Source organism: Peromyscus californicus, unplaced genomic scaffold, assembly GCF_007827085.1.
Source record: "Peromyscus californicus insignis strain IS unplaced genomic scaffold, ASM782708v3 Scaffold_1__1_contigs__length_55948999, whole genome shotgun sequence".
Classification (NCBI taxonomy): domain Eukaryota; kingdom Metazoa; phylum Chordata; class Mammalia; order Rodentia; family Cricetidae; genus Peromyscus; species Peromyscus californicus.
This window is the reverse complement of record NW_026294492.1, coordinates 12,475,420-12,496,427: the sequence shown is the minus strand read 5'-3', so window position 1 is coordinate 12,496,427 and position 21,008 is coordinate 12,475,420. Positions and strand designations below refer to the sequence as shown.

At 46.6% G+C, this 21,008-nt stretch overlaps 1 protein-coding gene across 7 annotated transcripts in view; it reads right to left on the bottom strand.

Moving 5' to 3' along the window:
• Positions 1-18,453, bottom strand: part of Kcns3 (potassium voltage-gated channel modifier subfamily S member 3) — a 47,333-nt gene extending 28,880 nt beyond the window's left edge. For 2 of the 7 annotated variants that reach the window (XM_052745904.1, XM_052745901.1), the window contains exon 1: positions 17,534-18,261. The gene's annotated coding sequence lies outside the window, so the exon portion shown is untranslated. The other 5 variants (XM_052745906.1, XM_052745902.1, XM_052745907.1 and 2 more) reach the window with 5 other exon arrangements.
• Between the last annotated feature and the right edge of the window lie 2,555 nt (positions 18,454-21,008).

The following is a 21,008-nucleotide window of genomic DNA, read 5'->3' as shown; positions in this document are numbered from 1 at the left end:
TCCACAGGTAAAGGTGCCTGCTGCCAAACATAAAAACCTGAATTCCATCCCTGGAGCCCATGTTGTGGAAAAAAGAACCAATTCCCACAAGTTGTCCTCTGGTCTCCACACACAAGCCATGGCACACATGTGCGGGTGTGTGTCAAATGCATGCATACACACACTAAATAACTAAAAATGTAATGAAACAAAAATTATAATATATATACATACACTTAGAAACACGTGTTTCCTATTTCTTTATCTTGCTTATTAGAGTTCTTAGTCTCCTGTATGCACCACAGTACAAGTGCCTACACCCTGGCCTGACACATAATAGGTTCTTAAAATTTTTTTTTTTTTTTTTTTTTTTTTTGGTTTTTCGAGACAGGGTTTCTCTGTGTAGCTTTGCGCCTTTCCTGGAACTCACTTGGTAATCCAGGCTGGCCTCGAACTCACAGAGATCCGCCTGGCTCTGCCTCCCGAGTGCTGGGATTAAAGGCGTGCGCCACCACCGCCCGGCGGTTCTTAAAATTTACTTGCTGAATCAATGGACAAAAATTATTGGTTAACTGGCACTTTTCACACAGGTTGGCCATAAGCTGCTGCCATTCCAAGTTAAAATTTTAAAGTTCTCTTGCCCATTGCGTTAAATGAGAGAAAAAAAAAGAAGAAAAAAACCACCACCAATGTGCTTTTGAAATTATGGCCACAACTTGAAGTAGAAAAAAAACAAACAAAAAACAAAACAACTTACTTATATCAGGTACTGCAATGGGAAACACATTTTCCCTTCATCAAAGACAAGTCAATTGTAATACTACACACACGCACATACACACATACACATACACACACACATACACACACACACACACGCACGCACGCACGCACACGTCATTGAATCAAGTGTGTTACAAAACAAATACAAACAAGTAAATGAAAAATCAATAATAGGGAATAAAACCAATGAAAACACACTGGGCATTTTGTAGCCAGGGAGAAACTGGTTGATAAAATCATCACACAGACTCTACCTGGCACGTGATAAATGGAAATAAGCAGTGTTTAGATTCGTGACGCTGGTAATAAATCACCACACGGTCACGGCTTCACATAACCTGGAGATGATGAAAATGAAAGACAGTATTTTGAAGCGCACCACAGTGAACCAGCGATGCCATGGGCAGATCGGACACAGCAGAGCTGGCATCACAGGAACACAAAAGCACCACGTCCCGTCCTGTCTCCGGAAGGGTTTTGTTTTAATAGCAACCACCTGTCCTCTTCCACTGAAACCTCGCTAAGCCTGGACTCTTCCTTAGAAAACGTAGTCAAGGGCTGGAGGTGTGGCTCAGCGGTGGAGTGCTGGCCGAGCATTCACCAGGGTCTGGACTCAGTCCTTTGGACTACCACACCCCAAAAAAAATTGTTACTCAAGGACAAATAAAGTCCTAAGTGACACCAATCACATAGCTCCTGATGAAGATGTTCTCAAGTCCTTCAGATATGAAACACATGCATACACTAAAGCCTCCCTGAATGCCTCATGGCAGCACAGCTATGTAGCTGTGTGTCTCCATGTGTGTGTATATATGTGGTCCAAGGTCAACAACCTTGGGTATCTTCTTCAATGACTGTCTATCTTATGTTTTGTGACAGGGTCCCTTATTAAACAAGGAACTCAACAATTCAGCTAGGCCTGCTGGCTAGTGAGTCCCCAAATCTGCCTGTCTCCTTCACCTCCCCAATGCTGGGATTACAAGCGTGCACCACCAATGCCCACCTTTTTTAATGCACGGGTCGTGGAGTTGGAACTCACGTTCTCATGCCTGCTCAGCAAACATTTGACCAACTAAACCACGCCCTTAGCTCTGCAGCACAGCTCTCTGAAGTTACTGTCTCTCTTCTTCTCCTGCCCCTCCACACATGTTTTTGCTGAGGGCATCTCCAAGCAGCCAAACTCTAAACATGCTTCCCAGTCTGCAATGGTTTACAGGACAGTGGCATTGGTCACTCGGGAACTCCCTAGGCCCTGCCATTCCCTACCGCTGACACCGTTCTTAACTGTTCCTCCCACGTCTCTAATGACATTTCTAAGTCCCTAGGGAATCCTCTGCTCAAAAAATCCTCCTTTTAGATCTAAGGCCGCCAATGAAATACCTTCAGAGACCAAGCAGTGTGCCCAGGATAAGAGGAGGAGGCTCCCTGGGCACTATGAGAAGCAGGCGTGTGCTAGCCCGTCCAAAAGGCTGAGTTCACTCCAGCTCACCACTGTCTCTCACCCATGGGTCTCAGGAGGCCACATCATCCAATTTGTCAGGAACACTCGCAGACCTTATTTTTACAAATTTTTTAAACATTGGAAACTCTTGATGTTCATGCTTTAAGATCGTGAGCCAAACCAAAAATATCCGTGGCCTTGAGACAACCTCCAGACCACCACATTGTCTTCTCTATACCCTAGTCATGCCCAATGACCCTGTTCTTCTCCCTGGCCAGTTTTATCTAACCCGCATCTAAAGACAAAGTGTAGATTTGTAACCTCTATGTTTCTCTCTCTCTCTCTCTCTCTCTCTCTCTCTCTCTCTCTCTCTCTCTCTCTCTCTCTCTCTCTCTCTCTCTCTGTGTGTGTGTGTGTGTGTGTGTGTGTGTGTGTGTGTGTGTGTGTGTGTGTGTGTGTGTAGATGTAACCAACCTTCTTATTAAATAAGAAACACAGAACCAATGCAAAGAAGAAAGCCAAGAGGTCAGAGCTAAGAGCTAAAACCTTACCCTTCCTCCTGCGGTGGTCCTACCTCTCCGAACCCGAGCTACCCCTGTGTTAAAGTCTTTATATAGAGTTCCTGTTCTGCCTTCTCATTGGTTGTAAACCCAACCACATGACCGCCTCCTCACGGCTTGTCTGTATAGGCCTCCAGGTTCTCCATGATTGGTATTGATTAAAGGCATGTGTATCTAATAATGGCTGTATCCCTGAACACACAGACACTTACCCAGCTCTGCCTACCAAGTGCTGGGATTACAAGAGTACGCCACCACTGCCCTGCTTTCCTATGGCTTGCTAATAGCTCTGACCCCCAGGCAACTTTATTTATTAACATACAAATAACATTTTAATACAAATAAAATATCACCATATTTCCCCTTTTCTATTTTAATAAAAAGAAAAAAAAGAAAAAGCTTATAACTAACATAAGAAAAACTATATACAAAAGTACAATAACTATATACAATATAAGTTCATTTGTATTTGATAAATTCAGAGAAAATAATTCCATTATCTGTGTCTTTCTACCAGTTGGCCACAGTACCCTCTGACTGTGCCCTCTGCCCTCTGCCCTCTGCCCATCTTCATTCCTCGCCCCCAGATTGAAACCAGGGTTGGATTTTGTTAGACCCATAAACAGTAGGCCCTTCAACCTTCAGGTTAAACACTAGATCCAGAATATTTCAGGGAAAATGCAACTTCTCCACTCAGTGGATAAGTGGTATTGGGAAAGCTGGTTAAGCTGTCTCGGACTCAGTTTCCCGATTCTTTAAATATAGGTACTCAACACCAACCATATCTCATGTGAAGCAGTTAGGAAGATGAAAGAGGGGGGTGATAACTGTAGAGTCCTCTGTGCTTATGACATAATAAATGATCAACACAACGCTAGACATTTTCATCATTCCTCATCCATCATCCTTGCCTGCCACAACCCAACTCATACCCCAGGACTAATGAAGAATTGCTTGAAATTCGCCAGAACTTTCCTGGCTTCTAATGACTCCAGATCTCCACACTTGCTTTGTCTGTTCAGAGTGCCCTCCAAGACTCAGCTCTATCCTGTTCTCCCTGACCTCAGGTTCGTCCACCTACCCCCTACCATGCCTGCTTCACCCCTACAGCTACCAGCCCCTGCCTCCTTCTGGTCAGAGTATTTAATTCACTCTCTGTAACAGAATAATCTGTTTACTGTTGCCACCCTGCATTGGAAGCTCCGCAAAGGCGAGGGGGTCTCATTTTCCTCAATCTTTGTGTCCTTAATGCCCAACAAGAAATAAGGAGTGTATGAATAAATTAATGGCCCATTTGAATTCCCAGATCATGCTGGAGAGGCAGGCATACTCACTGTTCACCACTGATGGGTAAGGAAACTGAGGTTCAAAATGATTGAGTCCAGGGGCTAGAGAATGCTTCACTCTGTGTGAAGCATTTACCATATAAACATTAGGATCTGAATCTAGTTCACAGAACCCATGTAAAAATGCCAGGCATGGTGGTAGTGGTGTGGTTTGTACTTGTAATCCCATCACTGGGAGGTGGAAACAAGTGGAAGAGGTGGGGGGTGGGGGGCTTACAGTCATACAGTTGGTGAATCCCAGGCCAATAAGAGACTCTGTCAAAAACCAGCCGGGCGGTGGTGGCGCACGCCTTTAATCCCAGCACTCGGGAGGCAGAGCCAGGCGGATCTCTGTGAGTTCAAGGCCAGCCTGGGCTACCAAATGAGTTCCAGGAAAGGCGCAAAGCTACACAGAGAAACCCTGTCTCGAAAAACCAAAAAAAAAAAAAAAAAAGAGACTCTGTCAAAAACCAAGGTAGACAGTGCCTGAGGAATGACACTCAAGGATGACCTCTAACTTCTACACATGTGCACATGCACCCACATACATCTGTGCACCCATGCAAATGTTCATGCACACATACATACACACACGGAGCAGAAGAGTGAGTGGGCCCAGAGCCCACTCAAGCCTTCTACTCAGGGAAATGAGTAGAAGGAGACATCATTCTGCCTGTCTTGTTGATGATTTACTTGTCTGTCCTTATACACCAGGCTCTTGTCCCTCAAACAAACAAACTTTATTCCCCTAAATGAGCACAGGAATAATATACAGAACTTTTTATCACCACACACTGTGTGAGAAGCTACAGAATATCTACAAAGTACCAAGGGTCACCAAAGAGAACTAGTGCAGATAGCCTTCTAACAGGGCCTTTCCCTGAACAGTTTTTCTTAAAGGCCTATGTGTACATTGCTTACTTTTTGCCAAACACTGCATGAATTGCTTTACAGATGCTGCATTTGTGCAAGATAAATGTTATTATTGTTATCCCCATTCTTTGAATGAGGAAACCAGGACTACAGAGGTTAAAAAGCATCCTCAACCAGAAGAGGCAGGGATTTGATTTCAAAGCCACGGGAGCAAGGCACTGTAACCAGTCTGCTGCCATGTGAACATCACTCTGCTGCTTCCTAGCAGTGTGACTTGAGCTTTTCATAGATAGACAAACAGACAGAGTCTTAGTTAGGGTTTCTATGGCTGAAATGGAACACCAAGACTAAAAAGCAAATTGGGAGTAAAAGGTTTCCTTAGCTTACACTTCCATAGCCCTGTTCATCACTGAAGGAAGTCAGGACAGGAACTCAAAACTCTGGACACAAGAGCTGATACAGAAGCCACGGAGTGTTACTGCTTACTGGCTTGCTTTCCCTGGCTTGCTCAGCCTGCTTTCTTGTAGAACACCAGCCCAAGGACGGCACCACCCACAATGGGTTGGGCTCTCCCCCATCGATCACTAATTCAGAAAATGCCTTACAGCTAGATCTCACCGACACATTTCCTCAACTCAGGCTCCTTTTTCTTTAATGATTCTAGCTTGTGCCAAATTACCATAAGACTAGTCAGCACATATGGATAGATAGCAGATAGATAGATGATAGATAGATAGTTGATGGATAGATAGATAGATGATAGATAGATAGATGATGGATAGATAGATAGATAGATGATAGATGGATGGATGGATAGGCAGACAGAGAGACAGACAGATAGATCCAACCCCAGTTACTTCTCTCATTTTGCTGCAATGAATTTCCTGTACAAAGCTATTTAAGGAAAGAAAGGTTGATTTGCCTCACAGTTTGAAGAGCAGTCCATCATGATGGAGAAGGCACAGGGGTGAGTGTGAAAGGCAGCAAGCTGAGTCCACAGGCAGGAAGCAGAGGGTGATGAATACTAGTGCTCAGCTCCCTTTCTCCTTGCTTTTTCCAGTTCAGGACCCCAGCCCACTGAACGGTGCCACTCAGAGTTAAGATGGGTCTTGTCACCTCAATTAACCTCATCTAGGTCATCCCTCATAGGCTTTTCTCCTAGATCAGCATCACAGATAGTAGATACATAGGTACACAGATAATTAACAGATCAATAATAAAAACATTCTAATACAGATACACAGATACCTGATGGGTGATAGACAACAGTGACTATAATAGTACCTACCATCAAGCATGTCTCAACAGGCTAAAATGAACATCATACTGATATCAACGTCTGGTGTGCTGTAAGTTCCACATCAATGTTTATCATTTTTATCACTGAGTACTGTAAGAACCCTAAGAGTCGTCTGAATAAGAACTGGAGTTCTAACAACATAAGAGTTTCCCCCATGTATCTGATGCAAATCCTTTTGGCTCTGGGCACACACAAGAGAACTCCCTGTGGACTAGGCCTAGGGAATAGCAGGGTTGGTCCTTAGGGACCTTGTTTTCTCAGTACATTCCAGGCATCCCTGGCTCCATTTCTGCAAATAATCATCTCGAGTTTCATCCCGCTCCCTTTTAACTCAGTGGGAAAGAATAAAGTGAACCTTTAGAACGGTGTGATATAGGCCTTGGGCATCTCTTACATCCTTTGGGGATCCTTGGACAGATACAATAGGAACTGGTTGTGAAGAACCAACACAAACATGATTTTCTGTTTTTCTAATGGTTCTGGGATGCTCCTAGAATCAAAGAAGAAGGTACAGTGCCCCGCCTGAAATAAGCAGAAGCCAGGGCCCTCCTGAAAAAGCTGGAAGTCACTTAGTTGATGGAGCACATAACTAGCTAAGCCCATTCCACCTGCCCACCCAATGGCTTCACTGTAGGAAAGAACTGGAAGACACTCCATTGATAGAGCATGTAACTAGGTAAGCCCACACCACCTGCCCACACTACAGCACAAACAAGAAACTGGCAGCAGGAACTTCCAGGGACATCCCAAGCTTCATCATCCACCCAGATAACATCAAAATGAGGACAAATAACTACCCCCAAGAAAATGTGTCAAAAGGAAGCAGATATGCAGCAAAAAATTCCACTCAACCCTCTGCAAGAATCTTCCATTCCCTTCCTTAGAGGAAAAGCTGTATAAGGAGGAGGAGGGTGTGTGTGTGTGTGTGTGTGTGTGTGTGTGTGTGTATGTGTGTGTGTGTCTGTGATTTTGTTATTTCAGACATCAAAGAACAGAGGCCCCTCTCCAATGCCTCTCAAATCACACCAGTAGGTAAGTGAATGATGTCATCATGTTCTCACTAATGCCCATACCCTCTTGGCCTGCGGCCAGAGGGACTTCCTTATACATAAGTCAAGATGTAGCCATAACCTTTGTACACCTTCAGGGAAGAGCATGAACTCACTGAACATTAAGCAAGAACTGCTTCCTACTTAGTTGGTCTCAGCATCCACCAGTCTACTTCAAGGCCACCCCCTGTTGCAGCCTTAGTAGACCACTTACCATCCCCAGTGACACAAGTATTCTCCCATTGGTTCCAAATTGTTGAACCAATTCCCTCTAAGGGAATGTTCTTTGTAGGTAAAGTTCTGTCTTCAGGAAATCAGCTGAAGGGGCTGGGGTGATGACTCAGCAGTTAAAAAAAAAACCACTGGCTGCTTTTCCAGAGGACTTGGGTCTGATTCCCAGCACCCACAAGGTGACTCACAAGCATGTATAATCGCAGTTCCAGGGGATCTGACACTCTCCTCTGGCACACAAGTGTACACAGACATACATACACACAAAATAGACATCACATTTTAAAATGTGATGAAATGCCACCTCTTCCATGTATCTCCTGCTCCCTTCCCCCAACACACACAGATCCAGTGCTAAACAGGTACCCCTACAAATCTGCGTCTGTGGAACCCCATTTCCCAGCAACATCCCTGACATTTCATGATATCAATGTCTGATTCACAACAGACAAGTGGGAGAAGTCTGGTGGAAATATGACTCAATGAATGTTGTACTTTAAAAGAAAAAAAAAAAAAAAAAGGCGACGGAGGCGGGAGGGATGGCCCAGTCTGCAACGCGCCGCTCTCACAAGCGTAAGGACCGGCGCTCAGATCCTCACACACACATAAAGGGCTGAGCATAGCAGCGAGCACCTGTAATTACCACCCTGGGGAGGCAACGGTGAGAGAATCCCTGCAACTCAGAAGCCAGCTAGTCCTAGCAGAAACCAGTGAGCTCCAGGTTCGTGAGAGACCCTGCCTCAAAAGACAAGGTGGAGAGTAATGGAGGAAGACACTGTCTTCAATCTCTAGGTCCACATACATACATAACTAACACAAACACACACACACACACAAAATATAACAAAATTAAGATTTAAAAATGAGCTTCCCTGATCAAAATGGAGAGGAGTAGACAAGGCTACTAAGTAAGTGTCTCCTCACCAAAACACCTTTCCTGGGACTCCAGTGAGTGAGTTAGGAAGCCATAATTAAGTTCGGTTCGCTTTCTGCTGCTATTAAAACACCTGAGATGAAGTAATTTATAAAGAATGGAGGTTCTTTAGCTCAGGGTCCTTGAGGCTGGGAAGTCCAAGAGCATGGTGCAACATCTGACGAAGCCTTCTGTCTGCAGGACAGCCCGGCAGGAGCTGCACGGAGTGAGCCACAGGAAGTGTGCAAGGTCGTGTATCTCTCTCCCTCCTTGCAAACACATCAATGCCGTCACATGGGTTCCATCCGCATGACTTCCTCTAATCCTAATGACCTTCCAAAGATGCCCCACACCCCCAAATACCCTCCACATGGGAATTTCAGTCAGCTCCTCCGCACTCTTGATAGCGTCACAGTTACAACTGCAAGTTGTGAATTTTGAGGGTCATATGCAAGCCATCACGTAAGCTGTTGTTTCTCTGTACCCAGTCTGAGCCCCTGACATGTTATGGCATTTCCAGAGAGTTTCAGAAAGAAAGAAAAAATGTTTATGGCTGCTAGACGAAAACAGAGTGTGTTTGCCAAACCATAAATCCTCAGTATATTTACAATGAAATTCTCAGAGGGCCAAGTGTCTTTTGCTGTAGCAAGTTGCCACGGTGACTACTCCGTGCAGTGAAAAACAAGTTTTACTTAACTTCTTAAGAGATATAATAAAGTTAATACAATGGCTTGTGTAAGTATCCACACCATGACTGAAAAAGAAAAGGGGAGGAAATGAGTTCACGCTTCAAAACATCCACATCCAGGTAGGTGCTGCAAGCCATCCTGAAAAGATGTTTTTGATGCTCTGCCCAGTCAGCTACGACGAACTCTACACTTTATGAATATGAAAACAATTATAAAATAATGAGATCCCAGGCAATGTAAGTTGTAAAAAAATTCTTTTAATTTCGCTTATTAAAATTAATACTCATACTTCCTCTTTGCTAACTCATTTCCGATATGCAGCTACCTCTCTCTGGGTTTCTCCGAACAAGATATAAGGGAGCTAGAAGGCAAAACCAACCTGAAGAGTGCTGTGTTCACCAGCCAGCCAGGACATTGGTGGCTCAAGGGCTAAGCTTCAGAAGCCAGCTTTACCCAGTACACCTGGTCAGGTGCCCACTTCCCTCCTGTGCCACCATATTGCAAGAAAATCTTCACCACACAGGAAACTGAATGCGTACTGAACAAACAAAACCCAGTGCCCCAGAGTAAAATGGGGCGGCTTTCTTAACCTGATTTGCACAAAGGTTCACATCTGTGTGCCTTAAAATAAGTAGGGAAATTCACAACCCATCTACACTCGCCCATTCAAGAAGTTCCTAAAGAAATTCCTGAAGACAGAGTGGAAAAGGAATGTTCATGAGGTAAATTTGGATAACAGTGCAATACTCTCTAAGGTCGTCTATTTGTGTCAAATCAGCTAAACAGCTCACACCCATGAGCACTGTTTAAAAATCTCTGTTGGGGGGGCGTCTGCAGCATGAGTACATCCCTCTTATGGTGGTTCCAGTGAGAACTGTCCCCCATCAGCTCAGGTATATGAACACTTGTAAATGATTGGTGGCACTCTTTGGAGAAGCTGTACAGCCTTGCTTAAAAAAAAAAAAAGTACATTACTGAAAGTGGGCTTTAAGATTGCATAGTCTCACCCACTTCTAATTCACTCTCTTTGCAACACATTTATGGTTGAAAGTGTGATCTGTTAGCTTCACACTCCATCTACCTACATCTATGGTTCCCCCACTCTTACGGACTCCCCCTCTGGAACCATAAGCCAAATAAACTCTTCCTTCAGTAAGTTGCTCTTGGTCATGGTGTTATATCACAGCAGAAAAAAAGTAACTGATGCTTTGTCTTACAAGAAAACGTTATTTCCTCCTTTCTATACCCCAGAGTACCCAAGTCCCAAAACGGATGATCATATGCTAAACAGCCTAAAGCGGGGCCCCATGATCTAATCCCTGCATGAAAATGGATTCTGAGCTGTTCCCACTGAGGGACAGGTAAAGGCTAAATATGTGCTCCAGGGCTCTTAACTCTGTTGATAAAAATGACTGATTAAAAAGCAAGGGCCCCATTAACATTTAGGGCCATATAGTGAAACTGTGCATACCATGCTTTTCATTTTTACCATCCCATATGAAAGGTTCTAGCTGATGAGGCAACATATGACACACCTTCCAGAACGTTAAGTCTAGAAGAGCTGGGAAAAACTCAGTGCTCGTCACCAAAAAGACACAGCACGCTGACAATCACTCTCAAATCAGCATAAGATGTCCATGTGTCTGCTTAAAGGGCAAAGTTCTCAAAGCATAGAAAGGAAGTTCCATGGGGCTACTACTTTCCCACCTCAAGACACTCCTTCCCAACAAAGAAAAATAATGTCATCTAGTCCAGCAACCATCCTTAGAGTATTAAAGATTGTTTACCTTTGTATTTGCTGTACATACTCCACAAGTTTCAGAAGGTGGTGACAAAGGATAATTTGATTTGAGGAGATGGTGAAAGGATATGGGGGGATATTGGTGGCTTTTTATGTTTTGGCAAAGACAGGGGTAAGCTAATAGACATGGATGGATGGATGGATGGATAAATGGATGGATGATGGAGGGCTGGATGAATGGATGATGGATGGATATGGAGATAGATAACTGACAGATGATAAAAATAAATACATTATTGATTGATAGAGATAGAAGATCGATAAGAGATTATAGATAGAGCCATTAATACATAGAGATAGGTAGATTGGTATATATGTGCTAGATATATGTCAGATAGATAGATGGATGGATGGATGGATGCTAGGTAGATGCCAGAAAGATGATACATGACAGCTAGACAGACAGACAGATAGATATGAGACAGAAGATAGATGAGAAATTGACACTATCATACGTGACATATTCCTTTATACTTTTGTCCCAGAAGAAATAGATTTTAAAAAACAAAGAGGCTCAACCCCAGAACACAATCTCATAGCTGTTGATTAGTCAGGTAAAATCTAATCACTAAGGTGATCAGAAGCAACTGTTGTTCATATACACAGGCTAGCAGCATGTCCCTACTACAAACTCATTCACATCTTCCCCCTGCCCACTGAATAAGCCATGACACCTTGACCTTGGCTTAAAAGCCACAGTATGATCCAGCTGCCCGACTCTCCAGGCTTCTTCCAAACATTCTCCTACAGCCTTCTCCCAAGTCTTAGCCCTCAATCCTCAACATGGGATTCTCTTGCCCAACCCTTCCTAAATGAATTCCTATTCATCCCTAAGAGTGAAATGTCTTCTCTTCAGTGGTCTCATGAAGTCCCTACACTTACAAAACTGGCATCATAAAAACCCACGAGACAACCACTGCCTGCTGTGTGTTATTTATTGACCTCAGAGACCAGAATGTGGAAACATCCTTGCCAAAACCCAGGCAGTTTCACAATCCGATACACAAACCACAGCCTTTAACCACAAAGTCTGCCATCTCTTTGGCCAGTTATAACCTTTACCGCAAATAAATCATAGGGAATACTTTTATGTTTACCTTGGCACGTGAATCAGAGTTTAAGAAAGCCCGACTTCTCCATAGCAGAAGAAAAGTAAAAAAAAGATGCAAGTGTATCCAAGCTCCCAGCTCCAGTCGGCTGGCTACTTAATCACAGCACTAGGGAGACAGAGATGGGTATATCTCCGAGTTTAAAGCCAGCCTGGTTTACATATCAGTTTCCAGGACAGCCAGGGCTACATAGAGAGACCCTGTTGAAGAAACAGAAGAAGAAAGATGAGGAGCAGGAGGAAGAGCAAGAGGAGAAAGAGGAAGGAGGAGGAAGAAGCTGATCAGGAGGAAGAGATCTTAACACAGCAAATGGATTAAATGATTCTTTGTATCTATTTCAGTTCTATGGCCCTAGCTCATTCTTACTACCTATAACTTTAAGGGATCACTGGGAGCTCTTACTTTAAGGAACGGCAGGATAATGGCGACATTCATGATTGACCTTCAGGTCAGCATACTTTGCTAACCCTGATATGATGGTTAGTTTAGTCTTATATGCCAACTTGACTGGGTTACTGGGTACCCAGCTATTTAGTCAAACAGTATTTCCAGTGTTTCCATGGGGATTTTGAATAAGATTAACATTCAAACTGGTAACAAATTGCCATTCATTGTGTGTTGGCCTCATCAAATTACCTTAATATCTGTCTCTCCCTATGCAGGTGCACACACACACACACACACACACACATACACACACACACACACACACACACCTGCCTTCTCTCTTCCATATCTGTCACCTTTACTACAGTATACCCAGCTCCTAGCACAGTATACATTACCAGGCAGGTACTCAAATTCTTGTAGATCAGATATCTGACCACATACATTAATCATTAGTTTTAATGAGCATCTAGGAGGTGCTCTGCTGACAGTAAACAGGACATTTCATTCATTTGGAAGGTCCCCAAGCTCACTGAAGCCAACTGCTATAAACACTGATTGCTTAATTGTAGCACTGTTGGCTAAAAGCAAGCAGACCATAAGCCTTTATCATTCAACACTTGTGCAATTAAAGACAATATTTACACAGTATCTCCTCCAAGAAAACCGTGGTCTAAGGCTATGCAGGATTCCAAAGAAAGTGAGACAACCCTCATCCCAAACAAAGAAGAAAAACACTACAATCAAGACTAGTAACTATTTTTAAGTTATTAAAGATTACTTTTATAACACGCTCATCCTGAGAAGTTTCAAAAGATGGTGAAGCTGGTGGAATATTCGCCTAGCATACACAAAATCTGGCTTTGATTCCCCAGCTCTTCATAAATGGGGCATAACGGGGCATGCCTCTCATCCTACACTCAGGAGGTGGAGGCAGGAAGTTCAAGAGTTTAAAATTATGGTCAACTACATAATAAGTCTGAGGTCAACCTGGGATCCTTAAGAACCTGTCTTCAAAATGAAAGGAAAGAAAATGGAAAAGAAAAAAAAGTTGGCTTCAGAATAAAATTCAAATTCAGCCACCTCTAAGAACTCTCCATTGGGGATGAGAAAGAAGTGAGGTGGAAAGATACTGGGTTTGGAATGCAGAGAGGCCGGGCTATGTCCACTGTTAAGGCTTGTCCCCACCATCCCACCATCTCTATCCTGCTGTGACTTATCACAATCGAGATACCGTGAGGACTTTGATGAGACAAGCCTGAGGAAGTTCATCTGAACCCTAGGCTAGGGAATGTGGCTGTCACTGTGACTCTAACCAGGTATTACAGTTAGCATCATGAGTTGCTCTACTTGTGGGCATATTTACCTTGAGTCTCCAGATCCACAGATATCACACCTCAGATGCCACCTGCCCTCAGTGCCCGAGGCTCTGAATTTAATGAATTCGACTCAGGGATGAAGTAGTCTATGATTTTTCTCAATTTCTCATATGTTATCTGGAAACATATGAGAATGGCCTAGCTGGTGATTTTTAGGTCAGCTTCCCTTCCGTCCAAGTCAGCCAGTCAGAAGTCCATTGAGAAGCTGACTCAGACAGATAGGAGCTTTTAAATTCTAAGCTTCAAGGTGCCTCTTAAGGTTGAGACACAGAACGCGAAGTCACTTGATAACTACCGGACTCCTCTACCAGTCACTTCGCCAAACTCAGTCTGAGATCCCACTACAGAGGAGACACAGCCTGGAAGCCTGGGGACTAGATACAGGGTGCTGAGCCTCACCGGTGGCTCCTCAGGCAGACTGCTGTGGACAGACCTCGGCTTTTCATTTTCCTAGCTGGGTGGCTTGTCTCGTCCTTCTCATGTAAAACAGGGCTATGATTAAAGCCTACCTCCTGTGGTCGTCCTCAGAATGAAAGGAGTTAATACATGTGAAAAGCCTTTAGCCTTTAGTGCTTAGTACAAGGTAGCAATATTCGCAATCTAAATCTTTGGAGCTAAATAGAAAGGATGTGGGCAAGTGACCTCTGTCAAGGAGCGGCCAAAGAAGCATTTACCGGGGTCGGTAGTCTGTTCTCTTTGATTGATGTCTCCTTATACATATTTCACACAGAGGCCTGGGGATGTAGCCCAGTTGGTAGAGTGCTTGCCCAGCATAAAGAAACCCTGGGTAGACCCCCAGCACCACATAAACCAGGCATGGTAGCAAGCTTCTGAAATTCCAGTCCTCAGAGCTCAGTCATAAATTCAAGGTCATCTTTGACTATATAATGAGTTTGAGACTAGCCTGGACTACATGAGACCCTGCCTCAAAATTTTAAAAGGCGGGGTGCCTGAGAAGCAGGACCAATAATACAGCCCATCTTCCTCTCTGCCTGAACCTACCCTAGACAGCTATCCTTCTCTCCTAGTGAAAACTCAGGCCACCATCTGGCTGACCTCCATCAGACTCAGGAAGCACCTAGAGAACTCCCCTGCCCTGCAAGCTCCCCCATCAAGACTGCAGGGAAATAAAGAATGCAAGCCTTGCATCTTCACAGGAGACAATCCCCAGTCGAGCACCTAGCAGAGGATCCAGCCAGTATCTGTAGGCAGCCAATAAAGGTTAGCTATTTAAAATGTTATCTATTTTAAAAGGAAGAGGAGGAAAGCCCTACGGTACCTGCTTTCCCCCCAGACGAACACACACATTCCAACGCCACATGCCACGAGAGAGCAGACGGGAATCTGTGGAAGAACAGAGAGATGCCACGCCATTTCTGTAAAGGGCTACGGTGCAGGGAAGACATCATCAGACAGAAGGACAGGAATCTCCTTCTCTCCCCTTCCCAAGAAGAAAAGGGGGAGGGGAGAGAAGACCCTTCGGTGGGGCTTTGTTGGTAAACCTAACTGTGATACTCTTATATTATACTCTATCAATTTGTCACAGTCTAAAATCACCTAGGAGACGGGCCTCTGAGAATGTCTGTGAAAGGTCATCCAGTTATATTCACGGATGTGGGATGACCTGTCCACAGTGGGCAGCGCCATTCCTTGGGCTTGGGGTCCTGGGCTGAATGAAAAACCAAAAAGCTAGCCGAACGCTGCTATACATGTACTGATCCATCTCTCTTTGCTCTTGACTGTGACTACAATGTGACCAGTTCTCTCAGTCTCAGGCTGCTGCGACTTCTCTGTCACGATGGACTAGAACTATAAGCCACAGACGCGTTCAAGTTGTTTTTGTGGGAGTAATTTATCGCAGTATCAGAAAAGAGCTAAGATAACCAATTCTGCACCTAGGTTTTTTAGTATTTTAACATTGCTGAGCATATCCAAGACAGCTTTGGACTTCCCAACTCGCTCTCCTAGGCAAACCACACATCTAGGCTGCCTTCCCTCATGGCTGTGTTTAGCAGTGTGGGCTCCCACCCAAAATCCCATTAGCTTCCTTAGCATGTTCGCAGTAGGCTTTCGACTCAGAGATCTTATCGCCTCAATATAACTTTGTCCTGCTCCTCCCAACACTGACAACGTGTTGTCTAGTCCTGAAACCACAAACCGTGTAAGAGGAGAAGGAAGGCAATACTGTGAGGAAGGAGAGAAGCAAGACTAACTCTGGCATCCATCCCTGTGGCTGGCCATGCGCACACTGAATGAATAGGCCTCCTCAAAGAGCTCAGGGCCCAGGGAAACAGTTCAAGTACACAGTCAGCAGACATTCTTGCAAACCAGGACCTTTAGCGGGAGGCAGTGTGCAGGGGGGAATGTTTGCTTCCTGTTTACCTGGGCAGGTATTTGCAAGGACTCTAGAGGAGTACCACACAGCCCCCAAAGCGGCGGTTATGCAAATGGGATATGCAAACACATGCAAAGCGTGCCAAGGTTTCTATCTCATTTCCCTCTTCACCTGTCTCGCTCCCTTCAACAAAGTGAAAGAGAAAACTCAACAGCTAGGAAGAACCACAGATCCACTCTCCCAGTAGGACCAGAAGGAACACCCCCCCCCCCCCTCACCCCCGCGTCCCTCTCCTTAAGCACCAGGACTCCTCAAGTCACTCTCATGGGTGGAGGGAGTTCTTGGCGGAATTCTGTCCTTGCCAAAGCCCTCTCAAATTAACCTATCACCTTGGTCTCTCCAGACGAGACAGGTGTAAGGAAGGAGAAACCGAGGACGCAAAGGGTGCTCCTCTCCCAAATCGGACAGGAAGGGACGGGGTGGGGAAGAGAGGGGCACAAGGGGACATAAGCTCTGCAATGCGAAAGGCGCCCCAGCCAGGCTCGCCGCGGCCCCTGCCGGCGGGTCTGGCTAGTTCCAGGCACCTCTTGAGGAGGTGATAGGAGTCACCAGCAAGGATGAAAGAAATTAAGAGTTCCTGACCCTGCCGGCCCACCTCGCGCCACTACCGCAGACTCAATTGCGGAAACTCTGGAGACAACTCCACATGGGCCCAGTGACCCCCAAGCCGCCCCACCTAGAGCGCACTGACTGTCTCCCGGCGCAGCGCAGCACCAGGGCAAGAGCCCTGGGTACGCTTTTGCCTGCAACTGTCGTGGGGCGCCTTGCAACACTGCAGGGCAGAGGGGAGGGGGAGAAAAGGCAGAGAAGGCGGAGCAGGAGGCCCGGGAAACACTAACATTTGCCAGGAAAGCGCCTCCTCCCGAGAAAGGAAAGGAAGGGCTTCCCGGCTTAGGAAACGCCCCGGGGATGCCCCCTACGCGAGGTGCCGCCTTTCCCTGGCTCACCCATTCTCTAACCTCCAGTCGGTTCTCCACTTCACCTCTTACCCCAAAAGCTGGTCCTAGCTCCCTTCCGCGGGCGTCCAAAGAGACCCACACTCGGTTTGGGCAGTCTGCAGCTTGCGCAACAGGCAGAGCCCGGGCTCCAGCGACGGCGGGCTCCCAGCTCCGGGACTGGAGGATGGGGAGGAAGCCGCAAGCCAGGCGCCCAGCAGGATGCAAAGTCCCTAGTCAACACAGACCTGTGAGGTCGTGCACCCGCGACCTGAGCCACCAGGGACTGGAACAGCAAAAGGTGGGGGGAAGGTCCAATAAAGTTGAGGGGTCGCATGGAGAAGTGTCAGGGGCGCACGGGGAGGTGGGAACCCGAGCAGGTACCTGCAGGAGTCTGGAGTCCTGGCGCGTCTGGCTGGCCGGGCTCTGCAACGTCGCCTGCCCGCGCTGCAGGGATCCGGCCTCGCCGCGCGGCCCCGCGCCCGCCGCCGCGGCGGCAGGAGAGCGGGTCAACCCGCGCGGGTCGCTGAGTCCACGGATCCCGCCCGGCCGGAGCTGGGTGCCTAGAGAGGCGGGCGGGACCGGGCGGGGCCAGTGTCTCAGTCAACGCCCCGCTGCTCTGCGCTCCTCCCGCCGCCTGGCGTCCGGCTCTCCTCCAGGGTTCCCCCGGCCCAGGGCGCGGCGCGGCGCTCGCGGGCGGACAGATGTGGACTGGTGGGGTCCCACCACCCGCCCCATGCACCGATGGTGAGACCCAGACACATCAGTGCGGGACTTGCATCGCGATTCAGGCCCAAGTGCAGAGTCACCTCGGGAGTGTCCCGCCCTGCCCCAGAGGGAGGTCAAGGTCACGTCCCACGCCTCCCACCTTGCGCGCGCCTGGGAAAGATCCGCAGTCCAGCCAAAGAAAAATGACCTCTCCCGTGGCCCGAGCAAAATGCCTCTCGAAAGTCGTGGCCAGAGCAACACTTTGCAAAATTGCCGGGATTTTCTTGGGCTGTCACGAGGCCCCAACTTGTTTTACAACAAAGTGTGAAGGAGGAAACGACCCCGTTTCTGCCACTGTTTGCCACCACCCGCTCTCCCTGAAGACTCACACACAGTGTGGAACAAGATGATTTGTTCCTTTCCTCGACTTACCAAGTCAGAAGAGATGGCTGGACACATGCCCTAAGCATATGCACATCATATGGAGAAAGGAAAGAAGGGAACTGAGTGGAAAAGGGAGAATGGGAGACGGAGTCACCGGGAGATGGCTCCGGTCGGGGTTGAAATAACAACCAAGGACCTCAGCAAGGGCAGCGTGTGGTCCAGAAGACATGCCTGGCCTCCCCGCACTGGCACTGAGCGAAAACACAACCAACAGCCCGGAAGAGAAATGGGACGCGTGGGGACCCACCCCCGCGCTCCCCCTCCCGCCCCCAAACTGCAGATTTTTTTAAGTTGTGCAGACATGCAGCCGTTCCTCAGAGCCAGCTGCTCAGAGTTGTAGGCGCCCAGTGTTCTCAGGGTTCCCACCAGACATTACAAGCTCTGCTGGCTGCTCCCAGCCCAGTGCCCCTAACCCAGGCTTGGTGACAATCGCCTCAGACAGGCGCCTAGCAAAACCAGGCATCTTTACAGTGGAAATGAAGGATTCACCCAAAAGAAGAAAGATGCTTTTCTGACCTCATGTGGTGTTTGTGGGTTTTCTGTTAGTTCCCTGTTCATCAAAACCCACATTGAGAGTCAGAGGGTTTCCTGACTAGGAAAGAGAACTAGGTCTCCAGGAGGGGAAGCCTACATCTTATTTTTTTATTACATTGTATTTATCTTTATGCATATGCGTGGGTGCATTCTCACCTTAGCATGTGAAAGGGGGACTCAGGGGACAACTTTCAGGGACTGGTCCCTGCTTCCCGTGGATGGAACTCAGATGGTCAGGCTTGGTGACAAGTGTCTTTACCCACTGATCCATCTCACTAGCCTCTAATGCCTGTATCTTCAAAAGAGGTCTGGCCCAGAGGAGGGGGTCCTAAGCAGCCAGCCGAAGACACTGAGGATCTTGGAGACTCTGGCTCAGAGAAGGCAAAATGAGGATGCTGGCCACAATAGAGCCTATTTGGACCTCTGTCCCTAAGATCTTCGTTATTTGGTCCCCTCAAGCCTGCCCCTCTGGAGTCACAGAAAACCCAAGGCATTTGTCTACTCGGCTCTTTGCATGTATCTGTGGAAGGTAATTTTCATAAACATTCATCATCTTTAATCTAAGATCTAAATTATTCTAAATGTTTACAGTGTATCAGCATCATAGAATCAACGCTCCTGGATCTCCCCCAGCAGTTAGCTACTTGAGCATTTTGAAAGCGGGAAGTTTATCCCCCAAGTCCAGCCTTGCTTGCCTCAGAAGGACCAGGGCAAATCATCAGTCTGTGGCCTGCAGAAGGCATCTGTAGGGCAGAGTAGGCAGTGAGTCCTTCTCCTGAGGTCTGGGTGGCACCCATGCATAGAAGAGGGGGTACAATCAGACATGGTCAGGGAAGGTCTCTTCAGGAGCCAGGCATACAAATGGTGAGCATGCTAGAGCAGGGTGTGTGGAGCCACTGGTCTGAGTCAGTGGGTCTGCCACTGAATCCCACGGGGAGCCACGTGGTCCTTCAGTTCTCATTTGTCACCTATACGGGAAATCCCTTCCTCACCTGCTGCCCAAGTAAAGTACATGAAGCAGGAAAGAGGAAGGCGAATTTGCTTCAGAAAGTTCCTCTCTTTCTCTCTCTCTCTCTCTCTCTCTCTCTCTCTCTCTCTCTCTCTCTCTCTCTCTCTCCCTCTCTCCATACCATGAACTCATACACTCATATCCTTCCTCCACTCACTGAAACGTGTCCTTAATTTTTCATCCTCAAAGTCCAAGTGGCAGAAAACCAACTTGACCCCACCCCTGAAGGTAAGACAGTACCAGCTCATCTCTTGAATGGAGACAGGTCTATCGGTGAGAATGAAGACGTTCTCATCTCAGGCATCAGGATAGGGAGTGAGTGCATGTTGATAACAATGGCCAACATTTGTTGAGTTGGTCCCTCTGACTGATCCCCGCTCTTGACCCAGCAGCATGAATGTCACTATAGCCAACGTGAGTGCATAAAACACCTCCCCCAAACCACCAGGCTATTGGGGTCTGCCCAATTGTCCAGTCCTTCCCTCCACAGACAGCTGGTTGGACTCCACTAACAATTAAGATCCTCTAGGAGGTTGCTTCTCCCTCATGGGTTATGACTCTCATCTCCACCAGAACTCAGCACCCTGTGCTTCCCTGTTGCACAACCCCTAACATGCTGGCTTTTAACTGTTTATCTGCCACTAGGGAAGGAGCTCCTTGGTAACCACATTTCAGGGACCTTCTGTAGGCTCTTCCTGTGTGTGCAGTGAATGACTGAAGGCTCTGTCACGGGGCCCGCAAGTCCCATCTGCTCCTCATGGGTACTTAAATCTTTTGTTTCTATGCTGCCTTTTGCCAGGTAGAAAGAAAACATGAGCCATCACAACCCTCCTTTTGCTTCGTTGCTGGGAAGCTCGGAACTAAATTTATATAAATTAAATTTAGCTCTTAATTAGCTGAAGTGTTCTTGCTCCAGATTATTTCAATGATGTTCAAGCCTCTTTCACAAAACAATGGTACACTTACCTGTTGCCTTATGATGTAGTATTTTGTTGTTGTTGTTGTTTTAACAGACCTTAAAGTTTTATGTTCTTAAAGGTCCAAAGATTCAAATTCCAATCCTCCTCTGCCTCTGACAAGCTCGGCAGTATTTCTTCGCTGGCTAGCTGTTTGGGTTTGGACCATATGATATTCATGGTCGTTGCCAGCTCTAAAAGCTTTATA